The sequence below is a fragment of the Equus przewalskii genome, chromosome 4 (genome assembly GCF_037783145.1).
Source record: "Equus przewalskii isolate Varuska chromosome 4, EquPr2, whole genome shotgun sequence".
Classification (NCBI taxonomy): domain Eukaryota; kingdom Metazoa; phylum Chordata; class Mammalia; order Perissodactyla; family Equidae; genus Equus; species Equus przewalskii.
In genome coordinates, this window is record NC_091834.1 from 57,292,728 (window position 1) to 57,304,524 (window position 11,797).

Below are 11,797 nucleotides of genomic sequence, written 5' to 3' on the forward strand. Positions count from 1 at the left end.
TAGTCACCCTACCTAAGAGCTGTAGGAAAATTCAGTTTAAATAGGTCTTATTTTTTCAAGGGCTTTGAAAACAACCTGAAAATGAAACTAGAGTGAAAACAAACCAGAAGCATTTGTGCATCAGTTCAGTTGTTCAGCCATAGAAGACTTGGTGAGATTGTATCTGTTTTGTTCACGTAATTCTAATTATGAACCAATAATGTGGAATAGAACTGATTTTATTATAACCACTAGTCTGCAATAAAGCACATGCACAAAATAATTTGTTGAGTCATGAGGCCCAGATGCAGATTAACTCAAGTGTTCGTGGGGGAAGCACAGGGAAGGCCCATCACTCCCCATCCCATCTCACAGCCGCGTGGGTGGGGGTGGGAGGGAGCTTGTCTGCCCCCAGTTGGGTTAGCGAATTGCAAGTAGATGGAAATGCCATCCTAATTAGCTTCTAGATGCTGTGAAGGCCGGGCCCACAGGCATGAGCGAGCAATGGGCACAGCGCGCCTCCCCGCTGGGACCGCATGTGGCACGCACAGGGCGCAGATCCATATGCTCCTAGTGATGAATAAGCCCTGGCTTCAGTGGAAGGAATGGTGGCATTTTTAAATTATGGTAGTTTGGTCCTCCTTGAGCAAAACAAGGCTGAGCCTTTTCGCTTCTGGTGGCATCTGTTGCCGTGTTTAAGGTGCAGGTTTTTTCATCTATCCCCAGCGTAACCATCTCAGTGGCACAGGCAGAGCCAGCATTCCCCCAGTCACCATGTCAGAGAATCCAGAAGCATCGTCTCTGCCTGGCCAGCTCCATTTTGTCCTCCAAGACAAAGGCCCCAAACATTCCAGAAGGCCATCTCCAACTGTTCCCCTTGTTTATCTGCCCCCTTACCCCAGAGTCTCCCCACAATAAGCACTCAGAGAGTATAAAGCTGTTCCACAGAGTTTCCAGAGCTTGCTGGTCACATTTCTGCTACAGCACTTCACACCCTCAGTGGCAATTCTTTATGCCTCTTTCTCCCCTTCTAGAGCCTCAGCTTCTTGAGGTCAGTAGCGTTGTTATTCTCTGGATCTGCCCCGCCTATGTACAGGTGTCTTGCATACAGGCCCATGGTCCTTGTTTGTGGGATAAATGTACGGGCAGGCTGAGACCTACCTGAAAACAAAAATAAGTAGCATGATAATAGGTACAGTTTATTTATTAAGCACTTAGTACACGGCATGATATATATATCTCTCTCTCCAATTTTTAAAATTGTGGTAAAAAAATAACAGAAAATTTACCATCTTAACCATTTTTAAGTGTACATTTCAGTGATGTTAAGTATTTTCACGTTGTTGTGCAACAGATCTTTAGAATTTTTTCATTTTGCAAAACTGAATGGCATGGTATATTTTAAGTACTTTATAAGCATTATCTCATTTAAATCTCACTGTGCTAGAGGTACTTATTAGGGATAATTATTATTAATATAGGTACTAGGGGTAATTATTATTCCTATTTTGAGAAGAGAAGTTAAGCAACTAGCTTAAGGTCACACAGCTAATGATCAGCAGAGCTCGATTTGAAACTCATACATCTTCATTAAACTCTGCTCAGTAGTTTTATGCTGAGTAAAAATTCCATACAATTGCGGATTTATAGAAATTACAGAGTTTTGTTTCACCTTCTGCCGGATCTTTATCTTTTAAAAGCAGTCTTAAAAATTCTACTGGAAAACAATATGAAACAAAATCCAAACTTCTTTATCAAATTCGTTATCAGGATCTAAGAAAAATGAGGCAGATTTAGTGTAAGAACGGCCGCTGTAGATGATTCATAGAATTTTAGAAAAGAAAGGCAGCCGACAGGTAATTGAACCCAGTCCCATTATTTTACAGGTGTGGGAACTGAGGTTCAAGGAAGGTAAGGCAACATCAAGTTCAGAGCATTGAGCTCTTACCACTCTCTGATGCTAGCTAGAAGACATTTGGGCTTGAATGTTTATGATTTTTTCTTTCTGGTTAGTATGTCAATCCTAGCAGCATTTTAAATTAATGTGCTTTAGTCGATTTTCATTTGGCGTCTCGGCTCCCGGTCCAGCCAGGGGCCCTGCTCTAACTCGCCCCTCCAGCATGAAGCTGATGCTGACCTCTTTTCCCATCTCTCTCCTCCCATCAGTGGTCCTTACCCTTTACCTCTTACCCTATAACTCCTTTTCATAATAAATCTTCTATAACACCTTCCTTTTCTCTCCAGAAGTGAAATTCATGCATAACCTACTTAAATACATAAGTTTAACACCAACAGCAAAAATCAATGTAATGCCCTATCTGTAATATAAAAATGAAAGTAATTTGTAGTAAAACATATATAGTCAACAAGTAAACACTCCAGCATGAGTCCGAGAAGACATGAGGCTGCAGCCAGTTCTTGCTCCTCTGCGTGGATCCCCCACGGATGTTGCAGCTAAGAGTGTGGACCACAGAGGCACGCTATGTCGGTGACTCAAATGCCATGGGCAGTGCTTGTCCCATACTAAGAGCAGAGAAACTCTTAGTAAGGCTCTGAATATAACCAGGTAAAATCTTCTCTTCATTTTCATGGTGTAAAATTCAGAATGCCAAAAAACAATTTTTAAACTCTAAACCTTTCTGTTTAAATATAAAAGTAGGCTCAGATAATTATAAAAAGGTTTTTCACCTATCTGGCAGGACATCTGACAGTTGTGCAGAAGGTAGGACAATCCTTTGTCGTGTGTATTGTCTTATGTATAAGGGACCTCCAGCAACACTGGCCTCTGTCCATTGAATATTTTCACCACCCCCTCCATTTCTGTGACCACCAAAAACATCGTTCCAAATTTCTAAAACACACCATAGAGTTCACCCCGACACCATTCTGACAACCTCTGCCCTAGACCCTGACCTCCTTCAGAACATGGGCTTGTCTTTGCGTCAGCAGCCCCTGCTACACTGTAGGCATGTGGCAAACCCTCAACCCATGTTTGACGAATGGAGGGAAGAAGGAAGGAGTGATGACAGGTAGGAAGGCAGGAAGAAGGAAGGAAAGAAGGAAGAAGGAAGGACAGGAAGACATTGCACAAACAATTAAACTACACCAAAAGTTGCTCATAAAACACCCCAGGAAACCAAGATTTTAGTCCTGGCACCAACACAGGATTGGCCTGGGAATGTAGTCAAACTCATCCAGTCTTTCATTGTTTTCATGTTTGTATGAAAATAAATAAGTATGTTTATATTTATATTTATAGAGAAAGAGAAATGCATTAACTTCTTTATTTCATGAAAATACGTATACACATTATACATTCAAAGAATGCTATGTGAAACCTGGAAACAGCACATAGTAAGTATTAACTAATTACAGTTCTCTACAACTTCTGTCTACACACTAAGTTTTGATGTGAATTTAGTGATGCAAAAGGAATTACTGTTTTTAAGATTCTTTTTAAATTTAAAGCTGAGTTCAGGATAGTCTGTCTTTGCTGCAGAGAATAAATGTGAGTACTGCTATTTGTCTTTCCTGCCTTACAGAACAGTGAACCAGAAGCTGAAAGATGTTTTTTCATCAGTAAATTCAACAATCAATAATAATAGGTATGAGTGTGTGCTAAAGGCTTTAATGGGTTACTGTGTTTAATCCTCGTATGACTCTGCAAATAAAGCATCTCACCCCTACTCTGCACATGAGCAAATGGAGGCAAGAAGTTTGCAATGAGATTGGACTCCGGACTGGGTCTTCCGGACTCGGAAACCAGCTCTCTCAACCATTACTCTGTCCTCCCACCTGGTTACCAAGAGGACACTAATGCCTCTAACTCAACGAACTTTCCAAAACAAGTTATTAGTCCCCAAATCATAGGGTTATGGAAAATATTGTCCCAAAGCAGAGGGTTCTTTTACCATTTTTTAGTGTTGTCATCACCCCAGCAAGATGAGATGTTGGCAGAGCTGTCCCCAGGTGTTCTCCTTTATCCTTCATTTGATGGCAATTTTTTTAAGACTATTTTTTTAGAGTAGTTTTAGGTTCACAGCAAAATAAAGAGGAAGGTACAGAGATTACCCATATGCTCCCTGCCCTGCTAACATGCATAGCCTCCCCCCCATCAACATCCCCCACCAGAGTGGTACGTTCATTACCATCAATGATCCTACAGTGACACATCATTGTCACCCAGAGTCCATATTTACATTACAGTTCACTCTTGGTGGGGTACATTCTATGAGTTTGGACAAACATATAATAACATGCACACATCATCATAGTATCATACAGAATATTTTCACTGGCCCCAAAATCCTCTGTGTTCCACCTGCTCATCGCCCCCCAACCCCACCCCTGGCAATCACTGGTCTTTTTATTGTCTCCATAGTTTTCCAGAATACCATACAGTTGGAATCATACCATACGTAGTCTTTTCAGACTGGATGTTCTCACTGAGCAATATGCATTTAAAGTTCCTCCATGTCTTTTCATGGCTTGATAGCTCATTTCTTTTTAGCACTGGATCCCATTGTCTGGATGTACCACAGCTTATTTATCCATCCACTCACCGAAGGGAATCTTGGTTGCTTCTGAGTTTCAGCAACTATGAATAAAGCTGCTATCAACATCTGTGTGTAGGTTTTTGTGTGGACATAAGTTCAGCTTCTTTGGGTAAATACCAAGGAAGGCAGTTGCTGGATCGTGTGGGAAGAGCATGTTTAGCTTTGTAAGAAATCTCTAAACTGTCTTCCAAAGTGGCTGCACCATTTTTCATTCCCACCAGCAACGAATGAGAGTCCTTGTTGCTCCACATGCTGCCAGCATTTCATTGTCAGTGTTCCGGATTTGGGTTGATGGCTATTTTTAGCACCTATGGTGCACCTAAACCAGGTGACAAAGTAGACCAGTGACAAAAGCCCCTATGCCCTCATGGGGCTCACAGGTCAGAAGAAAGAGCCGACAGTAATTGTATAATCATATAAAAATACAGAACCGCACCACTGGGATGGTTTCAGGATGCTGTGAGATCACGTACAGGGGTGGGGCTTGGTGTGTAGCTTTTATGCTATGAATCATTTTCACTTAAGCAAAGTTAAGTACCATTTATAGGGCACCTGCAATGTGGCAGCCCCTCTGCCAATCACATCTCATACGCCTTCTCCAATCCTGTAAAGCAGGTATTATTGTGCCCAATTTACTGACAGAGGTCAGGAGGTGAGGAGACATGCCCAGGTTGGCAAGGGCCAAGCCAGGGTTTGAATGAGGACCATCAAGTTCCAAAGCTCCTGCCTTTTCTTTCCTCTGAGCTCCCTCCTCACGTTATAAGGATCTCCATGAGCATCAGTGACTGTGCACACAAAGCCAGGAGAGAGAACTGGAGATGACACGCTGTTGTTTCACTGAAAATCTGTTGTCTGTCTCAGCTGGTTCCCCTCCAACCCACCCTCTATAGGCTACCGGCTGCTCATGTCGCTCTCCTGCCTACACCCTCCAGAGCTCCCCAGGGCTTTTGGTTATAAAACTCCTCGGTTTAGTACAGCACACCAGAGACCCTCTTGAGGCTTATCCCTCCTTCCCTTCGCACACCCTTCTAGACAGAAGGGTTAAACTGGCTCCTTTGCCTGTGCCGGTCAGTGCCTATTCCTATAATGCCCTTGACCCTCTTTCTCACCTGGCTAATTCCTGTCTCCTAAGATCACATCCTCCAGGCAAGCGTCCCCTGACTCCTCCATCCTTAGAGGCTCGTTCTGCGTGCTCTCTTTCCAGCCCAGCATCCACCCTATAGATTGGGAATGGCAGGTGTTGCCAGCATGTCTCCCTCCTGGGCCTGGAGCCCCTGAAGGTGATGGACCCCACTATGCCACAGCCAACCACAGTACCTGGCACCTGGACCTGCACATTAAACACCTGCAAGCTGAATTAAACTGAGGTCCATTATCACAGATGGGGGTAGAAGAAGAAAAGACCCTTCTTTTTTCACCACATTTCACAATTTGGGCTGTATCCTTTAGAGTTAAGCCAGATACATCAATAGATAACGAACAACTTCAAACTCGTCACGATTACCTTCCACCACTTCCTCCTGCCAAATATGTGTAATTTACCTAGTTCCCCATTCCTAGGAATATGAACACTTATTGAAACAAATTTCAACAATACTTTTTAATGACAAAAGGCTGTCTTTTACAATATTTTAATTTTGTCCACAATCTTCATTCTCATTTTATAGACTCATTCCGCATATCTTTTAATTAAATGAATGGGTCTCAAGAAAAAAAATAAAGAATGGCTCAATTATTACCTGTGATAATTAATCTCTGAAATTAAAAACTGTCCTCTGTCCAACTGATTTAGAAAGAACCTCTTAATAGGCAAAAGAAACTGCTTAATAATCTGCCTTCTGAAAAATTTTAAAAAGTGGATAATTTTTTGGAGGTGAAAGAGCTTTTTTTTCAAGATAACACATGGCTTCAGTTTTTAAACCTCACACCAGTATTAATGTACTAATTATTTTGACACTGTGGAGATAACTCATTTGAAAAAGGGCTGAAAGAAAGGATTCTCCCCGCCCTCTGGTCCCCCGCTCCCCCTCCAAGTACGCCCGGCCCCCGGAAGTCCCAGACTCATCAGTAAATCAAGCATCACGCTGATAGTCATTAGACTATTGTGCTCAGACTAGAGCACAATCACAGGCTTTGTCACTTCCAGGAAAAAGGCACCAGGGGGCACTACAGGACCACGTTTTGTGATTTCAGGCGCCATTTTACCCTTGGACTTGGGAAAATAATTTCTTGAAAAAACTGTTAACCTTCTGAGCCCTGGACGTCGTCTTATTTATTACTTTCAATATGCTGTCGCCTCTCATCTTAACTAGCTGGGCTTGGCAGGTTATTTTAAAGGACAGTGCCTTAAAAAGAGGGACACATTCAGGCTTCCCCTTCCTTCGTTTTACCTCCCTATAGAATGTTGCTCTGGGGAGTGTGTACGTGTGTGCGTTTCATTGTTAGCTTTACAATCGAAGAACCCATTCGGGGAATCCAAAACTAAAATGAAGGGGTGTGTCCTCCCACCCCCAAATCTTGATATTTCAGGCAAAAGGGTTGTTTTCACTATTATTAGCTGTGTACCTGTCTTTCTTTCTTTATTAATTCAATATCAGCAAATGTTTATTGAAGCCGTTAATGTCCCCAGCCCTGGGCATGCAGTGAGACCAGAGCACGTCCTCCCTTCAGGGTCTTACCAATGGTGAGAAAGGGGTTCTCTTCACTCCTGCGAGCAGGAGTCACTGAGAGAACCAAAATCCATAAGTGAAAGGTGACACTTCTATTTAGATCATCTCTTTTCACTGCTCTCCAGAAATATATTTTTTTCAAAAGAAAATACTAAAATCACTGCTTTCTAGATGTGACAGTCTCAGACTGAGTATGAAGGCTTAAAACTCCTACTGGAACTGCATGCTAAGTGACTGAATTTTTATTAATCAAATAAAATGGTTGCTTGTGGGGTTTCTTTTTTTCCTTTCAAAGTCCTTGGTCAATTAGAATGAATTACAGTACATTGAAATTTAGCAAGAGATGGAGGAATGTGCCACCACTCTTGGCATCTAATTGAGCAGGTTTTCTGGACTCAGCTGGGCCCTGCTTGGCAGTCTTGAGTTTGGTCAAAATGGGATACAGGAAGTCATTCTGTTTCTTCCTCCTCCCCCCTCCATTTAGTCCCAATGGTTTATAGAAACGAGGTGAGAACGTAATGTGACATAGACATTTTACATCCATTATCTCATTTCACTCTCACAGTGACCCCACAAGCTATCCCCATTTCCCACCTGAGTAAACTGAGGCTGGAAGAGGTGAATTCTGTACCCAAGGTCACACAACCAATATCCAAGCCCAAGTCCATCCACCTGCAAAGATCATGTGCCCTCCGCTACTCAGTATGAATCTCCCAGAGACTGAAAATGCCACTGCTGTGTGCTTGCCCAAACCCATCCCATCTTCTTCCTGTGCACACAGCAGGACTACATTTCCCAGCCTCACTTGCAGTAAGGTGTGGTCTTGTGAATGGCTTCCAGCCAGTGGAATGTGAGTAGAAGTGAGGTACCCCACTTCCTGTCTTTCTCCTACACAATCCTTTGCTCCCCCTCTCTGCCTGTCTCAGTCCAACAACTGACTCTGAAGACCTCTGGGATGGGGGAGCTGCAGAATAAAAGATGCTTTCGTCCCTGAATCACCGCATGGAGATGCCCACCAAACACTGACGGTAAACGGTTCCACGAGCAAGATATAACTTCTGTTGTGTTAAGCCACTGGGATTTCGGTTGTTTGTTAAATAGTTAGCCTTCAAGAAATAATGCACAAGGAAAGATGATGGCATCCATGAAGGCTTCCACTCACCCACCCCCGGACCCTGGGGTCTTGCTCTAATTCTGATTCTGTGACAAGTGAACCTGTCACAATCTTCCTGAGAGTCAGTAAAAGAAGAGCATTGAAGTGATCTTTAAGGTCTTTCCCTGATCTGAGAGAGTCCTGTAATACGGTGGTGCCCCTTCCTCACTCACTGTAGACCCTGCCCCTCACTACTCATCCTTATATGTAGGAGCAAAGTTGCCTAGACCAGGAAGGACTTGGCCCAAACTCTTACCACTCAAGAGTTTTCCTTTTCACATAACACCTTTCATCCACTCTGCTGGGTACCTATAGACAGATACACCCCCCTCAACCATGGCAGCAATATGAGATGTAAGATGTACCATCAGAGGATGGGTATCTTCGAATGGCTCACCCCTGGCATGTCATAACCTCCTAGTCCAGCTCCTGCTTCCTCCATGGTCTCTGTGGGTATATAAGAATCTTCCATCAAGAGTGGGGCTGACTGCAGACCAAGATCTTGAAAACCACTGGGCCTCGGAAGACTAAACAGAAGGAATTAATTCTCTTTGAAAGCACTGGTTCTTCAAATGATGTCAATCTGACATCTACAAGACATAATACTTAAGATATGAAGACTATCTTCAGTGGTTCATGTGATATCATTTCCTGTCGCTAAATATCATGTGCTCAAATGAAGACAATGTTAATACGCAGAGGGCAGAACTGAGAATTTTAATCACACAGACTCCTGGTTGAATCAGGAAGAATGAGCTCTTTGCAGCATTTGTGATTCCAGCTGGGTCCCCTGCGCTGAAATTAATTTCGCCCTCTTCTGGCCTACCACGGCACTTCCAGAGAAAAGACATGAATGCTCACAAATTACTCCCGTCACTGCTGACCTGGCTTGATGAGTTCTGCACCTGAACATCTGCCCCTCCATCAACTCCCTGAGGGCAGGGAACTTGGCATCTTCATCCCTGTGGCCTCACTGTGCCTATGCCAGGGGGGTGTTGAATTGGATACTATGGGATTTCTAGAAAAACCAGTGAGGGTCGAGACCTGGGTTTTTGAAAGTTGTGACAAATTGGGGATGCAGATGTAAAAATCCGGGACTCAGTTTATCTGGTGGCAGTGTTTGGCTGTTTGGATGTGTCTGAAATGAAAGGGACAGAGTAGGGGCATAGTAGCTGCTCTTCATATTAAAATATTAAATATTAAAATAAATTTGATTAATTATTATGATGGACACTGTTTGGGGGCTGGTTTTCCCCCTTGCCCTCTTCCTCTGCATCAGATTCCTCCCTCTCTGATCCCAGGAGGAGGAGTCGGGGTGAGGCGGGTGGGGACGTGACTCCCTGCTCTTCCGTCACAGTCACTGGCCAAATAAAACCCATCCCTGGGAATTTTCTGCTGAACCATGCTCCCTCGATTTCCACCCTTCCAAGTTATTTTTTCTGTGCCCTATAAACTAAAGAATTCTGACTCTTCCAGCTATTGACAGAACCCACAATATATATTGTTCTAGTGCACTAGCACCTAGCTCAACCCAAATTATAAATTACCATAATTACCAAGGGCAGAATCCAAGGTTAATGATGAAACAAATTAATGCATAGTTAAAATATATAAAAGTGTTCTATAACGACTACAAGATGAAATAAGGTTAATTAAAGTAATTTTCAGAATATTAACAGAAGATAGCTCCAGTGAGTGCAGGAACGTTATCAGCACATTTGAATCATTAAAGGACTTAAACAATTTATAGAGCCGTGGACAGAGCACTTATATTTGTGAAGGTCAAAGAAAGATAAACTACTGAGCTTTCTTTTGTGTGTGTGAGCCTTTTTCTTTTTTTACATACTGCGGCATTATTATATATAAGACTTAAACTGCTCTAATATTATTTGTAGATTTCTATTTATGAAGAGGTTATCTAGCTTATAGGGATAATAATTGATTAAGTTTAACCATTCACAAATGGACAGTTATTTGTAGGTACTTAAACATGAGAGTCTACCCGAGCATGGTAATTTGTCATTTTTAGTGCTTATTTGGCTGCCTATAAGAGCACAATTGAGTACAAAATGGCGATGTTTCTGTAGTGCTACTTTGATTGATAATGAGAAGATATGGCAACCATTTTTAATTTTTAAAATGCAAGATTATCCTGGAGTAAATTAACCTAATCACACAGTGCAAGTAAATTGTCAGTTCATTACCTAATAGCAAAAATAATATTAACCTAAAGAATCTAAATCCACTCCTGACACATATTCAATTTTTATAATGTTGCGTTGACAGTTTTTTCTAGATTATATGTGGTAGTTTCCAGCATTAGCTTCTCTGCTAATTGGAAATGTTGGGAGTGAGAACACAAATATTCCAGTGGTGGTGAAGAAGGTTGCTTCCAGAATTGATCGAGCTATATTACAAGTCAGACACCACTTTACTAAAACACCGTTGGGCATTTTGCATGGCGAGTCTGCTGTGGATTCATCCAGTAAGAAAGGCTCAGGGCTTTGGCTTCCATGGCATGAGTGGATTTTTCCAAAGCAGCCCAGCAGCTCTCATTAGAACTCAGGTTTTCCGACTCTCATTTCCCCCCCACTGTCTGCCCCAGGAGAGTCCAACAGTACCTGCACTGTCTTCCACAGACCCTGAAGGCTGGTGCCTACATTTTCCCAAAATGGAGCTCCACGAGGGTCACACAGACTGGAGAAAATGCCCTGAACTCACAAAATGTCTCCTCGGCCTCCACAGCTTTCAAAGTTGGGAAATTTATGTTGCAACCTTGAGAAAGGCCAAGTAAATACAGAGCGTGTCAGCTGTTTGTTTTCCTGTTGATGAATTCTCCAAGTTCAGACTGGAAGTGCTCCAAGGACTGAAGTCTCCTCAAAAAAGCAAAGTGTTAACCCTGAATCCTTCAGCTGCTTTTCCCACCAGTTCTCTACCTCTTTTTCTCTCGCCTAGGAAGTTCCAAAATCTCTCTGGGGTTTTGCTTGCTGTGAATGTTGCCCCCTGATGAGTCTGTTTCTCTCTATCATGCAGAACAAGTCAGGGCAGTAAAGGGAGAAGCCAGATGACTACATGGTAGAGGAACTTTCAAGAACTTCTTGTAGCGAGGCTTCCAAGAGCCCAGCTCCTACGCATTTAGTACGACTTGCTTAGAGCGTGGAAGTGAGCCAACCATTTAGAGTCAAGCTTTTCTAGCTTTAAATATTTGCCACATGCTCTAGTGCAGTTGTAGTTTTCATCCTATATCATAAATCCTTAATCTTCTCCTTAGAACTGCAACAAATTAGAACTACATTTGTTTGTTTGTTTGTTTGTTTTGTCAGGACCTGAGACTCGCAGGACCTAGACTATAGAGCAGTCTAGGTAAAGTGAGGATTTTAAATTCCCTAATCACTCTTTATTTTTAGTGTTTCCCCTAAATGCTTTTACCATTTTTAAAA

The 11,797-nt window shown here is 42.5% G+C and overlaps 1 long non-coding RNA gene across 1 annotated transcript; it reads right to left on the reverse strand.

The window, feature by feature from the left end:
* Positions 1–202: 202 nt before the first annotated feature.
* On the reverse strand, positions 203–11,418 carry LOC139082838 (uncharacterized). The gene is made up of 2 exons (XR_011539132.1): positions 10,979–11,418; positions 203–1,140 (listed from the first exon to the last, which is right to left on the reverse strand). It is a non-coding gene; the product is annotated as an uncharacterized lncRNA (long non-coding RNA).
* Positions 11,419–11,797: the final 379 nt, after the last annotated feature.